General features: G+C 58.2%; 1 protein-coding gene across 1 annotated transcript in view; it reads right to left on the bottom strand.

Moving 5' to 3' along the window:
* OPCML (opioid binding protein/cell adhesion molecule like) overlaps positions 1-15,476 on the bottom strand; it is a 342,553-nt gene that overhangs the window by 157,706 nt on the left and 169,371 nt on the right. The gene's annotated exons all lie outside the window — the stretch shown is intronic.

The following is a 15,476-nucleotide window of genomic DNA, read 5'->3' as shown; positions in this document are numbered from 1 at the left end:
GCTTTTTTCCCTTTGCAGTCCACGCGGGAGACCCTTTTATGGGGAAACTTTGCCTGCTCTGTCCACTGCTCCATCCTCGTAGGAACGAGAGCGCAGGCACGGTGCGACAGAAAGCAGCAGAAGCTAAGTGTACATGAACAGCGGAGAGCTCACCGTAAAGGTTATTTGTGCCTGCGGGCTGCTTCGGGATCCTGTGAAGCACGGAGGTTTCAGACTGACTCACGCCAGACAGAAACCTGCCTCTAACTCCAAAAGCTGCCACGTTTTCAAGTGGCTCAAGGGCTCAAGGTGCTACTTTCAGTGCACGGAGCTAGCGGTGTGATATTGTTTGGCCTCTCCCATCCCTTCCTTGTGCCACACAACAGCTCGGTCCCAACCCCTGCTCACGTCAACAGCCGCCCGCTGAGATTTCTCGTCTCGGTAATCGCCGGGCAAAAGTGGGTAAAGACCCCAGATTGGCACTAGTGGGTATTTCCTGCTTAAAGCTCCTTGTAAGCGCTAATCCGCACAGCAGTAACAATTAGCCACATTTCACGGGTAGGGAGAAGGGAGCCATGGAAATCAGGCAACTCAGAGCCACCGCTGGAGTAAATAGGGGAGCCAGGGTTAGAGCTAACGCAGCGACAGCGATACCCCCCGTAACACCACAACCTGCTGGCCCTAACGGCACAAACCCACACCACTGCAGCCAGGCCAACTTTGCACGGGAAGGAGCAAGGTCGTGCTGGATGTGGTCTGTGGGCCCGGAGGACAAGGGGAAGAGACGGGGTGGAGAGCCGCCGGGAGCGCGTTCAGTGCTCAGCTCCAGCACAGCCTCCTCCGGGTGACCTCGGGCAAGTCCCCTCCGTCTCTCTGCCACTGGGGATCAGCCAAATGGGGAGAAACCTCTCCCCGCGGGTAACATCCCGTAGGGTCTCCTCTCTGAGAGGCAGAAACTGCCTTCACCGTGTTTATGGGCGACCCAGATTAATTAGGCAATTCTGGAAGCTACCAGAGCGCGCAACGACAAATGGCAAAAAGCATTGCTACTGCTTTATGCTTTCAGTCCAACTTCAGATTTCGGGGAGGAACCAACAACGTTCCCTTAAGGTCTCGCTAAAGGAAAGGCAACAGAGAGCGGAGCTGAGTTACAACTGGGCTCACGAAGCTGGCACAAAGCAGCAGGCAGTGTGTGTTTGCATGTACATAAACACATCGCTGTGTGTACACACGCATATGGGCTTTCGGTGAGCGGGGCGGGGGTGGACCTCACAAACCGGGGGAGAAATAAAAGTCAGATAAAACCCCCGCAAAAAAAAATAACAAGGGGAGAGAGCATTCTCCTCAAACTAAGTCATTTTGCAGCCACTGATTTCCTTTTTGGTGTTGTTGTCTCTCTCCCCCCCCCCCTCTTTTTTTATCTCCCGAAGTTGGCGTTGCGCGGAGCCGTGCTCCTTTCCGAGATGTTCAGGCGTTGCCGTGTTCACACCAATTCCGTTTGTCCCACTCCAAGCCTCTCCCCGCTCACTATTACCTCCGGCCCTGTGGAGCAGGCAGCGCCCTGGCTCCCCTCCAAGCCCCAGGCTGGCACGGGGATGCTGCAGCCACCTCCCCAACCGCGCCGCGGAGGTGAGCTGGAGAATGTCACCTACACCTGGGTAATTTTTAATTTTCTTCCTTTTCCCTCTACTGTTAAATTACCTCCAGCTTATTTGTCTGGCTAGAGGTTAATGAAACACTAATGATGTTAATGAGCCTTTCATGCCGCAAGTTTTTTCAAGAAAGAGATATAATAGCTGTTTTCCTTCCCTTTTAATCTTTCTCATCGCTCGGGAGTTGCAGGGCCAAAGCAATTAGCGGCTCACGCGGCTCTGCCTTCCCTCCCGGTCACAGCCCAGTGGGGCAAAGAGAAGAAACCTATTAAACCCGCTTCACATGTCCGCAGGTGAGGAGCTGGTGGGCTGATGCAACACGCTGCTTTAGCCAGAAGGCAAAATGCTATTTGGGGGGAAAGCAAGGGAAATTAACAATCTGGAGCTGCGGCACGGCAGCGGCAGGAGCTGTCCGGAATGGTGAAGTGTCGCCATTAGCGGCGCGCTCTTCATTAGAGGAGACGGCGAGATGGAGCGCGGGAGCTGGCAGGTGAACTTCAGCAGGATGTGAGGTGTGGGTAGGGCTCGGGTTTGGCCGGCCGGCCGGGCAGATCCGCCCCGAGGAAACTTCGGAGCGGCAGCAGCCCGCTGTGCCTCGCCGTTCATCCTCATCCTCGCTCGCTCGGGAAGCTCTGGTTTCAGTCCTGTGACATCCTTGCAGCCCCCGGCCAGCCAGGAGTTGGCCGCTCCTCCCGAGCTCACAAATCACGTTTTGTTTCCATACAAAAAGAGGCACAGCGAGAGCAAACCTAGAGGATTCAGAGAAATGGCTGCTCACGGAACCGCCTGACAGCGAGGAACGCTGCCCATCTCCTCCCTGCTGCCGCACATACAGGATTTCCTTATCGCTCCCTAATCCTCCCAACACCACTGCATGGAAAAAAAATAAATAATAATAATAATAATATAATCCCAGCCCATTTTACAGACTTGCTTATGCAAGGGAGGACATGAGCTGGGTGTCCCCGTGCCAAGGCCGAGCCCCCGCTGCCACCGTGTCCGGAGGGGACGCTGGGTCCGCTCTTACTGATGGATGCCTCAGTGCCAAAGGGCACACAACTAAATTACGAGCTGGCACTTACAAGGAGTGAGGGCTCTGGCTTGTGCTTCCATTAGAGGGTATCTATCTGCATTTAAAGCTGTGCCGCTCTGATAAGGAGAAGGGAGGAAGCTAGAGAGACCTCAAAAAATTGCCTGGACGAACTCCGAGATAAGACTTTTCAGACAGACAAAAAAGCCTGTCCTGATTTATAGAGCTCCGTCCGTCCTTGACAGTACCTCTGGAGCTCCTGATCTCGGCTGTAAAAAGAAAGTTCCATCACAAATGCATGTTCTGCCCCCAAAGTATTTATCCAGACAACCTGTCAACCTACCACAGCCAGATCCTGTTGACACGGACAAGGCAGCAATACAATCGTCTGCCTTTTATTTTTCCTCTCTCCTCTCCCCTGTTCTTACTAATCACAGATGCTTTGTTTGCACAACAATAAAGAGCCCGGGTGCCTCAGTTTCCATTTTTTGTTATCGTGCCTTTCAGCCAGCATGTTTATTTATGACTGCTACAGAGTGCTTTCGCGAAGAGATGCCATTAGGCTGGAACGATGCTCTCTTGACATTGAGATCAGAATCTGCACAGACGCCACGCAACAACTCATTTTTATGTTTGCCTACTTGTCTTAATTCCTTTTTTTTTTATTATTATTATTATTTCCATCGCAAAGACTGCCAGGGAGGGAGAGGCAGAGGGGCACTTAGAGCACAAAGACACGAAGTAGCTCTGGCTGAGGCCACAGATGGTATGGGCTGGCTTGGCTAATTCTGCCCTCGTTTAGGGCAGCTGTTGGCGTGCACGCTCTTAACAAGCCCATTAAGAGAATAGGACCCCAGGCTGACAAGGGCGCAGTAATGGATTTATTCCTGCTCACGACGACGAGACGATCCTCCTGCGTGCCGTGGTGGGAGCATCTGCAGCGGGCACACCTGGAGAAAGGCTCCAGTAGCTTTGGGGCCGCGGGGTGCAGCGCTGCCCGTGCGCCCCGGTCAGGTCCTCCCGGGGAGCAGGGTGCGAGAGGTGGCATTAAGACCTCAAATCCGTCAAAACCCACGTGTATGTGGAGCACAGCCTGTGCTGATGGGCTCACCGGGTATTTCTGCTTCTAAACCCTGAATTGCCACCAGAACACAGGAGTATGCTCTTGCTGCGGTACCACCAGGGTGGCAGCCATACGACGGGGATGTTAGCACCCCAGGACGTGCCCCGTGTGGCCCCAGCAAGCCCCACTCCTCCTCTCCCCCCCAGCAGCTCCTCACGGACCTTGTGCACGAGCACAGGACCCAGCCAGCTCTCCAAAGGCACACAAGCAGCAGTGAGGTCCCCTCCATCAGCTTAACAGGTGAGAAGGGAACAAACCCCGCTGCACGGAGCTGGCTGCCCCTCCGCCTCCCAGCCCTCGGGCTCGGACGCACCCACGCCGCAGGGAGGGCCCTGGGGACGCTTTCTGGTGCCGTCCCCAAAATGACTGACCGTGCCACGTGCCCTGCCCACCAGGTTCACACGAGACAGCCAGACATGCAAAGGCAGGGGGCTGTATGATCTGGCATCTCTTTCAGCCGTTAGCGGAGGCGCGTCCTTCCCGGGCATCGGCTCCCTAATTAGTTCTATTGGTTTCAACAGTTCGGCGGACTCGGTGAATGTAATATTTAACACCCTAGAGGGAAGCCTTTCACGCCGATGCCTCTTTCATCATCTCTGCCCATCTGGTGCTCACTTTAAGCTCGCGGAGCACCACCTGCTTGGAAAACAATGAACCTGCGCAGGTCCCCGGTCCTGCAGAGCCTCCGGACCCCGCGGGGAAGGCGCGGGGGGCACCGGCAGCACCCGCACCATCCCTCTGCCCGGCTGCACGCCTCGATGTCCCCTCCTTCGAGCAGTCGTTGTCATTGCACGGCCGCCCCATGGTCTGCTGAGGACTGGTCCTGAGAAGTGTGACGGTTGCTGATGCACAGGGAGCGAGGTGCTGATTCCCAGAAAGAATTACTCTGGAGGATGTCGTGAAACGCCCGCTGTGCACACAGGGGTGGTGCAAACGGGGATGTGGGTAGGGAAACGCTCCCTCAGCCCAACGCTATGCTCTCACCATCACCGCCTTGCTCCGATTAAGCAGGGATGAAGGGTGGCACACCACCAACAGCGGTGGTGCAACTCCACAATGAGAAAGAGAGGAGCAACGGGTGCTGTGCACGAGTTGGGGTGCCAGCAGGAGCGCTGTCACAGGCCAGGACACCCCATACCCAGTGACCCCATGTGGCCACACACATCTCCCCCCTGGGTCTGCACGGACACGGGAACCAGGCCGACTGAAACCATTTGCTTGCTGCAGCCACAGCACCGCAGCTGACGCTGGGAGACACGGGCAGGAGGATGCGTCTGGAAATGATTAGATTGCTTCCAGTGACTGACACCTGCTAATAACCTGGAAGATGGGTAGAGGATACTTACATTGTCATCTCCCGCTATCTACAACTTCATTTTCCATCATCTTTGGCACTCAAGGACAGCAGCAAAGGATATTATTGCTGCCGTTATTGTTAGTGTTATTATTTAAGCCATGCAGCCACAAATCTGCAGGTACCTGGGCTGGGCTGGGCGGACGGATTACCCCACGAGATTCTCCTTCAGATCAGAGGGGAATTTATTGCAAGGATTATGTACAACTTATTTCTCTATTAAGTTAAAATAAGATTCCCCTTAAAGGTTCGGCACGTTAAGCAACAGCTGGAAGGACGGGGGCTTTAACCTCACGCTCAGCCACAGCGCCAGGCGTGGAGGGAAGATGGATGGAGGCGCACTCCAAGGGAAAGAGAATAATATCCCCCGTTTGCAATGCTGAACTGCATCTTGGGCCTCCTGCCTCCCCGGCACCAAGCCTATTAGCTTCACCGGGGCTGAAAAAAATAAATAAATAAATTCGCCAGCGCACAACAGTGCCAAGGGCAGGGAAGTTAAAGGACATTATAACTCTTTAATTACATCAGTCTTGGAGAGAAAAGAGCTGTCATTCCCTCCTTCTTCCCTCCGGGGAGCTCCTGGTATCTACCTTGGCCAGAACCCCCTTAGGAAAGTTGTCGCAACATATGTCTTCCCCGTGCTTCATGCCAGGGATGGCTTTAGCCCGGTATTAATATCCCCCACCCACTATTTACCGCGCTTGCATACACACACGGAGACACGCAAACACGCCTTTCATCTCCTGCCTTGAAAGGAGGAGAGAAAAAAAAAATAAAAACCACCTTAGTTAAGCTTTCGAGATAAGAGAGTCATGTGCGAGTCCGGGCTTTAGGCTGCCAAGGGAGGATTTCCCTCCGAGAGCACCCGAAGGCCGCTTGCAACGCGGGATTGCAAAGAAATCACAAGCACGAGGGGAGGACGTGGCTGAGCCATCCTCCCCCCCCCCAAATTCCTCCCCTGCTCAGCCCCTCGCTTAGCGCGGTGCCGCACGGAGCCATCAAAGAGCATCCCGAGAGCGCCGCGTGCTTCCTCAAATAAGCATGTTTTTAAATAAATATCTCCCTGACAAAAACGTCCTTTGTAGAAATGAAAATGGTTGTCAGAAACCTATCAGCCACCTCCTAAAAGATCCCATTATGCTGCTGTATTGAACTCCTTTTTTTTTTTTTTTTTACCAAGAAAGTTATTGAAATAGTGACGGAGACAGCCAATAGCACTTTCGGTTAAAAATGTATCACAGTGTTTTGTGATTTAAAAGCAAACAAACACGAAAGGCCCATGAAATGTTAATGCCCACGTGAGCGGGTTTGATTGCTGGTCGTTGTCTGTTTGTCAGACGTTTCCAGCTATCAATTAATTATCAAAACCCGGCCGGGAGGCTGGAGCCTGATGCAGGCACCCGGCGACGCAGAGCCCCTTGCCCAGCAGAAAGCTGGACGCGGTGACGGGTGGGGAATTCAGACCTCGGAGCGCGGCCACCGCTGTCCATCACAATTTCGGCGCCGAGCACCAGCTCACGGCAGGGTTCCTGCAAGGTCTCGTCCTTCCGCCCCTCCGCACCAGCACCAGGAGGGGCTGCTAGCCAGCGGGAGCGCCCTGCTCACCTTGGAGCCGAGGCTCTGTGATGTCAGGGAACGGGCAGCCACGTCACAAAACCCCAAAAATCTTTTCCAGCAGCCCGCGGCATTGCACAGGGCGATGCCGGAGGTGGGGCAGCTCCCAAAAGGGCTCTGAAAACGGACAGCAGCCGGAGGAGGCTCAGCCCCGCAGCAGCCGCTCCTGCAGCGCTTTGCAGAGCCCTTGCAAGCAGCAGCTTTCATTCCAGAAGAGAGGAGGGAAAAAAATAAATAAATAAACCGGGAAACCCTCTGAGCTGTGGCTGGTAGATAAGGAGATACGGCAGAGTCGGGAGGCAATGGCCCAAGGGGCCCATTAACAAGATTCCTCCCACACAACCTGCGCGAGCCCAGCCCATCAATAAAGGCTGCTCTCCTCCCCAGCCGGCCTTGCGTGGCTCCCAGCTTTCCGGCTACAGGCTGCAGATTGGATTCTTCCGTCACCACCATAAAAACAGGTGAATCGGCCCCGGCTGAGGGACCTGTGATAAGCCAGGACCCTTTAGGCACGGAGGCGCACTCCGTAAAACCGCCGCTGCCTTCCGGCACAGCCGGGTCGCGCGGCACCGGGGTGGGCGCCCTGCAAACTGCCCCTGCTCTTTGCTGCCGGAGCCCGGAGCCATTTCAGCGCCAGCTTTTCTACTTCTGCAACAGGCAACTGGCCCTGCACGGGCTGGAAATGGTGCAGGAGCCTGCCCAGGCCGTGGCGGCTTTGGTCTGTAAAGCTGGAGCTGCTCGCAGCCCCACTGCGATGATGGGGCATCGCCACCCAACCTAGGTTGGTGGCAGCAGGGCCCCGCATGGGACTTTCCTCTCTTCCCACAGCTCCCAGAGGACCCCAGGTTGCTGGAAACCCAAATCCCAGGCGGGACAGCCACAGAGAAACCCAGCGATGAAAACCAGCCAGAAGCTAGAGCAGGCAGAACCCCCGGGCTCTCCAACAAAAGCATTTTTTCCTGTTTTGTTTTGCTTTGCATTCTCATTGCCAGGTTCATTATCAGGGTCCTTATTCCTGCGCACGCTTCCCATTTTTCTCCCTCCTATCTCCCTGCCTCCAACACGGCAGCCTGTATTAGTTTATGTTAACAAGCTGTGGCAGCAGTAAGCCTGGCCTCGCCGCCTCTTCTGCTGACCAGGCACATCGGTTGTCTCTGCAGGCTGCGAGACAAACCGAGACGTGGTTCCCGGTCCTCGGAGCCTTCCTCCGTCTCAGACACGAGCACCCCTGGGGGAATTATCCTAGGATTCGTTCTGGGCCAAATTCGGGTTCAGTTTTGCTGGTCCCAGTGAGCTGCAACCAGGCTGTTGTGAGTCTGGGCTGAAGTGGAAGTGGCAAAACCCTTTTGTCTGGTGCAGAGAGCCAAATACATGGCAAAGCTCCTTTTCTCCCCGAAACAGAGACTTCTCCCAAGCAACCCCTGCCGGTGCTGTGCATCACCAGGCAGCAGCATCCCTGCAGCCCCCCCGTGTAGCACAGGGCAGGCTGGCTCGCTGCCCTCTCCTCCCAGCCCAGCCCTGCAGCCTGACAGCACCCATTTGTCTCCGCAGCTCCGGCTTCTCCCCGGCCCGGGGTGACGGCAACCAGCACTTGGAGGAAGAAGAGGAGGCGGGGAGGGGAAGAAAAGAAAAGCAAAGCCGAGCAGCAGCCACCTGGTTTTCGCTCACCACCCCACCAGCGAGCGGCACAGCCCCGCTCCAGCACACCGCCAGCACCATGCACCCAAGAGGGAACGGCGGCGAGAGGCAGGGATGCTCCTGGCACCACGACCTTGCTCTTCGCTGCTTCAAAGCCCCATCTTCACTCGCGAGAGCAGGGAAGAATCAGCGGACCCCCTTTACCTCCCCTTGCCTCCTAATCCCCAGCTCTCAGGCAGCCCCAGGCAAGGAAGGATAGCTCCGTGCTGCCGCCGAAGCCCCAGCGCCGCACAAAGCCCGGGGCCGCGCTCCGCGCCGCGGTGCCCCGCTGTGCTAATGGCCGGGCTGGCGTTGGCGCGCAGCTGAAGAGCTGCACGCGTGCCACTGATTACTGGTATGGGTCTCCGAGGCCAAAGAAGAAAAGAAATCCAGTGTAAGATTGCAAACAATTACTACTCTTAGATAATCACTGTTTTACAGGCCAGGCGCGCGCATAAATATTGCATAGTGCCGGGGCCCAGCACGTAATTGTCAGATATTATTCAAACCAAGTCGCCGCTGTATTGGCAAGAGCTGTGTGCTTGTCACAGCTCGGGGTCAGCCACTGGATGGATGAAGGATTTTGAGGGAAAGCTCAGGGACGGCAAGAAGCAGGCCAGCCCTTCCCTAACCTGCTCAGCGCTGACTTCTGCAAAGCGATCGCGCGTTCAGCGCAGCGCCGAGTAAATGGCCCAAGCCGTGACGCTGCAAACCCGCCACAGCTAGCAAAACAGGGAAAATGTGGCTGTGTGTGAATGTCGGGGTGTCCCCGCAAAATGAAGAGGGTCCTGCCCGGTGTTGTGCTTCGGGGCTCTTTGCAGATCCAGGATCCTGTACTCCCAAAGCTTCTTTTCTAGAGAACTGCCTGCAAGGCGAAGGAGGGAGCAAGGAAATGATGACGCCGGCAGCGAAACCGAAGCAGACTTCGGGACAGCGAAGCAGCTGCCTGGACCTTCCCCTGGGAGCTGCAGCGTGTCTTCCTCGACCTTCCTCACCTCAGCGATGCCTCCAGAGGCAGGAGGATGCAGGTTTGTGCCGAGCAGCATCGGCGTGCTGCTTCGCACAGCTCTGCGCAAAGGGACAGGCAGGGCACGGCCGGATCCCCGGGGCTGTATTTGTGAGCAAAACCTTGACGGCGCGGATGTGAGGCGCTTTACAGGGGCACGAGCACAAGGAAAAAGGCGCTGGGCAGCTGCCCAGCCTGCTTGCTGCAGCCCGCGGGGCAGATGTCCCTGCACGAGCCCTTTGCTGGTGGCACCAGGGGCCGGGAGGAGGCAGCGCTCCAGCCACGGCCACCGCACGCGGCACTTTGGACAAGGCTCCTTCCCTTTCCTCCTCTGAAGCTGTTTTGTTGCAAACCATCTGCTCAGCGCCCCACCGTGCACGGCAGCGGCGAGGGGGGCCCAGATGGACGGCTTCTTTGATAATTCTTTAAAACGAGGCACCCAAGCACAACGCTGCCATATGCCGAAGGGCCGGCCAGCTCGCCGAGCTGTTCCACGACCCTCCTTCCTTGGCGCGGCCGCGGGCAGCATCCCACGCGGGCTGCAGCGCTCCTCACCTGCTGAGAGCCTGCAAACGCCTCCAGGAGCTGCCCTGTCTCTGCCTAAAACCCAACAACCAGAAGGAGATGTGAGATCCTGGGCAGTCTCCAGCTTGCACACCGCGTCCTGATCTCCCAGGTGCTCGGGGGCAGGGGTCACGCTGCCCTTGAGCTCCCAGCTATGAGCTAAAACAAGGAGGGCAGGGAGAGGAGGATGCTCCCGCTGCAGTGTTAGGTTTGGGCCCCGCTCACGCCCACTTTCAGCACAGGCACCTGGCCGATTACCCTGCACAACAACCGGGACTTGGCTCCGAGCATCTCACGAACGACCTCGGTGGCACAGAAGCCAGCTGCTTTCGGGAAATAAACCCCGCCGGCACAACCTGCCTGGAAGCGTGGATTCTTCTCATTCCGAAAGCTCGGCATCACCTCCAGAGGGTCCTCAGTCCCCCCATCCCTTCCGCAACTCGTGCTGCATTCAGGGCAGCTCGGTGCCAGGCATGATCCCCCCCTCAGGATGTCCGAGCGTCTTCTGAGCCAAGGCCCTTTGCCGCAGCCCCACCACGACACCCACTCCTCAGCACGAGCCACCTCGTCACATCCTGATGCTGCTCACAGCGCCGCCCGAAAGGGGGAACTGCACCGTGGTCAGTGCCCAGGTGCCTCCCAAAACCTGCCACGCAGGGCTCAGCGCACCCACGACCCCCCCAGGTACCTCAGCTGCTCTCCCCCTTTGCCCTCCGGCACCCCGAGACCCCCGTGAGGCCCCTTGCTGATTACACGCAGGACACAGCCCGGGATTCCTGAGCAATCGCCGGCGCGCGGGGACTGGGGCTTTAAGGAAAAAACACCTTGCAAAACCCACACCACAATCAGATGGATTTCGATAGAAGCTGCAGTGAAGGATGGCTCTGCGGGATTTCAGATAAATAAAGCCACAAAGGCCGGTGAGATTGGACTGACACCTTCCAGATGATGCTTTCCTGACCCTGCGCCTTGAATATCAAATCCTCCCCATCGCCAGCAGCCCTGAACCCCAGGCTGGGGAGAGCGGGCTGGGGGGATAACAGGAGCTTCCCTGAGCCTTTGCTCTTCATAGGCTGGGATGCCAGAGCAAGGAATAGCTCAGAAGCCCCTAATCCCTCAAATCCAGCAATTTGCATCCCTGAGGATCCCTGCTGAGGTCCCACCCCGCGGTCCCAGCACAGGACACTGCTCCCAGGCAGCCCGAGAGCAGGCAGCGATCCCAGCATCAAATAACAGGGCTCCGGTAAGGCCCGGGCCCAGCTCCCGACCTGTCGGCATCGCCCCCGGGCAGCGTTCTCAATAAAGATCCGCAGCGAGTGTCAATAAGGAGGGAGATTACATCGGCTTCCAGAGGGAGTGCAAAAAAAAAAAACAGTTGGAGGGAAGAGCTGCTGCTTTGGAGCAGGAATGCAGAGCCTGGTGCTTGCGGGCAGCCGAGAGGGGTTCGCAGGGGAGCAGGCAGGTGCCACGGGGTGGCTTTGAGCTCCCCCAGGGATTGACCGAGCTGGAGGACAGCAGGGGCTCAGCGAGGGGCTCTGCGAGCCGTGCACGTAGGCAGATGAAGCTTTGCCATCCCTGCCCATCCTGGGGGGGGATTGGGGCAGGAAGGGAGATGTGCTCGGCGCCACCGCTCCAGGCGGGCGCAGAGGAGATGCCCTGGAAGGCAGGAGGCTGCTTGCGGGCTCTCCGCGAGGCCACCAGGGGTGCTCCTGGAGCTCAGCCCTGCCTGTGGCCGCGGTGAGCAGGCTCCAGGCTTCGCCCTGGGCTGAGGGGTGCTGCTGTGGGGGCTCCGGGAATCCTTCCTCTGCCTTGACCCCCGCCTGGCTGCCTCAAAGGGGCCATCGCGGTGATGGAGAGAGGGCCTCCAGTGCCTCCTCAGCTCCTCTTCTTCTGGGGACATCGGGACTCGTGGCTGTCCCATCCGGCACGCAGTGGATGAATGTTTTTGCTAAAAAAAATCACACCCACTGCCTCCAACAACACCTGAACCGGGGCTGGCCCAGAACCCAAGCAAAGTAAGCGTGGACCTTGATAACTTCATCATCCGACACGACACTTGTGAAACCATTCCCCTTTGCTAACGATACACCGGAGAGGTGCCGAGCTGGTGCAGGACAAAGCGCCCGGCCGGCTGGCAATGCAGAACGACAACCGGTGCACGAGAGCAGCCCCGAACTCCTTTCAGCAGCCCGTGATCCAGCGGCGCCCCACCAAGTAACGAAACCCTCGCTCTGTTGTGTCCGTGCAGCTCACGGGCGCTGCTGGAAGGCGCGTGCTTTAATAACTCATCTGTTGGGCCAATAAGAAAAAAAAAAGTATCGCATTATCTCGTCCACTCAGCCATCAGAGGAGCTCTGGAGCGCATTCATTCACCTCCTGTGACGCCCGCAGCTCCCAGGGCTGCTCGGGAGGGCTGTGCTCACCGTGGCCCTGGCCGGCTGCTCGCAGGGACAGATGGACCTGGATCCGTCCCAGAGCCAAGCAGCGAGCAAACAGGCACCACGCTGGGCCTGGAACCTTTTGCCACGACCACCCGGCTTCCCCCATGCGGAAAGCTCCAGGAAAGCAGCCCGAAATGCACTTTCCCACCCGGGAGCAGAGGGGTCTCGAAGCCCCTCCGCCGCCCGTGTTTCTTTAAGGCCAGCCAGCGAAGAATAACGCTCTCCAGCTGGAATTACACGGGGAATTCAGGTAAGCAGAATGTAATTAACCGAGCTGGAACGCTGCCATGTCTAACAGATGTAGAAATGCACCTTGGGAGGAGAAAAAGGAGGAGAGAGAGGAAAGAAGAGGAGCGACGGATGCCCAGGGCTCGGTGCTGCTCCTCGCACGGCTCCGGTGAGCGCGCAGGGGGCGAGGGGGGGACACAGCAGGCGAGAAGGAAGGTTCAGCGGTGGCCCTGCTCTTCCCAGCGGGGCAGAATCGGTGCCCTGATCCCAGGAAAATCCCATGGGAGATGCTGGCAGAGACTTCACATAGCTGGATTTGGGTTATCGGGCGTCTTTGGGCACAGCTCAGGCACATCGCGCCTGGTGCGCCCAGAGCAGGGGGCGTGCGCCTGACCTGGCGCCACCGACGGCCGTCTCCATCCAGCCCCACGTGCTTCCCGCAAGCCCTGCTTCTCCAGAAGCAGTTTTTTAAGTAATTTGCCCATGCAACTGCCTGCTAGCGCACGTCCTTGACTCCCTCTGCTTTGGGCTGTCTGAAGCTGGCACCCACAGCTCCAAATCCTGCACAAGCCTCACCGCCCCGCAATGCCCGAGGTGCCGGACCCGAGCCCGAACATCACTTGAGCACGGCAGGGGCTCTGTCCCACGAGGCAAGGCATGACTTCTCTCCTTCTCCTTCTGCTTCGTTTGATAATTTGACTTCTCCCTGCTCTGCCTTGTAATCAGACTGGCAGTGAATTACAGCAAGGGTGGCTCCGCTCGTTTCAGATGTCAGAGCCCGCAGTAATTGCGGCACCCACTTAAATTTATGTCAAAGAGAGGAAGCCTTTGTACGGAGGCAAGCTCGCCCTGCCAGCACGCAGCCTGGCACGTCGCTCGCTCCTCATCACCGGGTTTGGCTCTGGGAAAGATGCTGCTGAGCAGAGCCCCTCTTGGGACCACGTTCCCAGCTCAGTCCTACTCCAAAACCCCATCCGAAAAGCACAGCAGCCCTGGGCACCCTGTCCTGCCTGCACGGAGCTGGCAGAGGCTTGTCAAGCCACGCACGATTTACGCTGAAAAAGCCGGAGAACGTGATGCTTGCTCTTCACGCAGGCTCCCTAAAGCTCCCGGAACGACTTCAGCATGCACTCTGCCTGCCCTCTCCTCTCTCCCAGACAGCTGCAGCTCAGCGTCTCGAGTCGCACAAACATTTCCCTCTGCAGGGCTGTGCCAAGAGAGGGAAGGCAGCTGGCGGGGGAGCAGAACAAGTCCCAGCTGCGGGCAGATTTGCTCTCCAGGTGGGAGCTTTGCCCATCTGCAGCGGCGGATGCTGCCGGACCGGGGAGGAGCACGGCGTGCTGCAGGTGTCACTTCTGCGCCTGGCACAGCTGCAGCGCCGAGCCCAGGGGCGCCCAGCTGCTGGAAACGCTCCCACAGAGCCGCCAGAAGGGCACCGTCCTGCGGGAGCAGGGGCCGGGCTGGGGAAGGAGGATGTGAAGCGGCTTCCCAGGAGGTCACCTCGCCCCTGCCGCCCCCCTTCCACGCAGCGTGACACCGCGGTGCCACCGGGAGGGGACCGGGCACGGGAGGAGGACGGAAAGCCTCGTTAGCATCCCGGTCACGCAGGAGGTTTTTCAAGTGCCAGCCTCTGAGTGGCAACATCCCCGATGCCAGCTCTGCCCGGGGGACACCGAGGGCACCCTCTGTCACCTTGTGCGCTGTCACCCCGTTGTCACCTCGTGCAACAGCACGACATCCATTTTTCCCCCGTAAAGGCAAGGAGCCAGGGGACTTGCGGCGCAGCCGGAGCTCGCTCAGCCCCTCGCTTCCCCAGGGTGGGCACCCAGAGGGGGCTGCACCCGCTGGGAGACCCCTGAGCACACACAGCGCGGGGCCACCTGCAGCCTGGTACTCGGGCACGCAGGCAGTGGGGTCCCTTTATCCCCCCTGCACACGGGAAGGACACGGCCACCTAGCTCCAGGCAGAAGGGTGGTGGCTGGAGGAGGATGGGGAGAAGCAGCAGGAACGTGACAGGCCAGGCAGAGCTCTCGGCACGTCACATGTCACCGCGCTGCCCCTGTCCCTGACCCCCGCGGAGAGCTGCTGTGCCCGCCGCAAGCAGGCAGCGGCGCAGGTTAGAGGGAAGAAAAAAAATAAAAAAAATAAAAGCCAAAACCCAAAACGCAGAAGCCAAACATTGCAGAAGGCAGAACGCATCAAATATTAAAGGACTCAAAACTCCTCCTGTCAAGCAAGGAAGACACGGAAACTGTTCCCAGACGTGGCGGGGCCGTCACCTCCTCTGATCAGCTCGGCTTCAAACAGCTTGTCAGGGGACGCTCGCGCCGCCGGCACCCCTCGCCCGCTGCCTTTCCCAACCTCCCCAGCCCGTGGTGGTGAGAGCCGCATCCTCCATGGGTGTACACCAGCCTGGAGCTGCCACAGAGAGCTCCCCGTGCTCGTGCAGAGAGCTCCCCGCGCTCCCGCAGGCTCGGCGATGCAGCGGGAGGAGTGACCCGGGCACTCCAGCCAAGCAGCCCCCAGCATTTCCCCCCCAAAATTAAGACTCTGCTTTGCTATTGCCGCAGCCCGAACTCATCTCGGCTAACTCCACACTGCTCCCTGTATCCCCTCCGGTCCCCGGAGCCCACGGGGAGCAGCCACCTCTGCACCTCAGGCAGCGGGACGTCACCGCGGGGAGGTCGCAGCACCCTTCGCGCCCGGCCAGGTTCCCTGCTCGCGCCCACCGCGTGCACCCGCGGGACTGCAGCACCGGAAGGGTGAGGAAAGGCGCTTGCTTTAGTGCCTCGTTGTTGTTTCTTTCG

Source organism: Anser anser (assembly GCF_964211835.1).
Source record: "Anser anser genome assembly, chromosome: 22".
In the NCBI taxonomy this organism is placed as follows: Eukaryota; Metazoa; Chordata; class Aves; order Anseriformes; family Anatidae; genus Anser; species Anser anser.
This window is presented reverse-complemented; position numbering and strand designations above follow the sequence as displayed.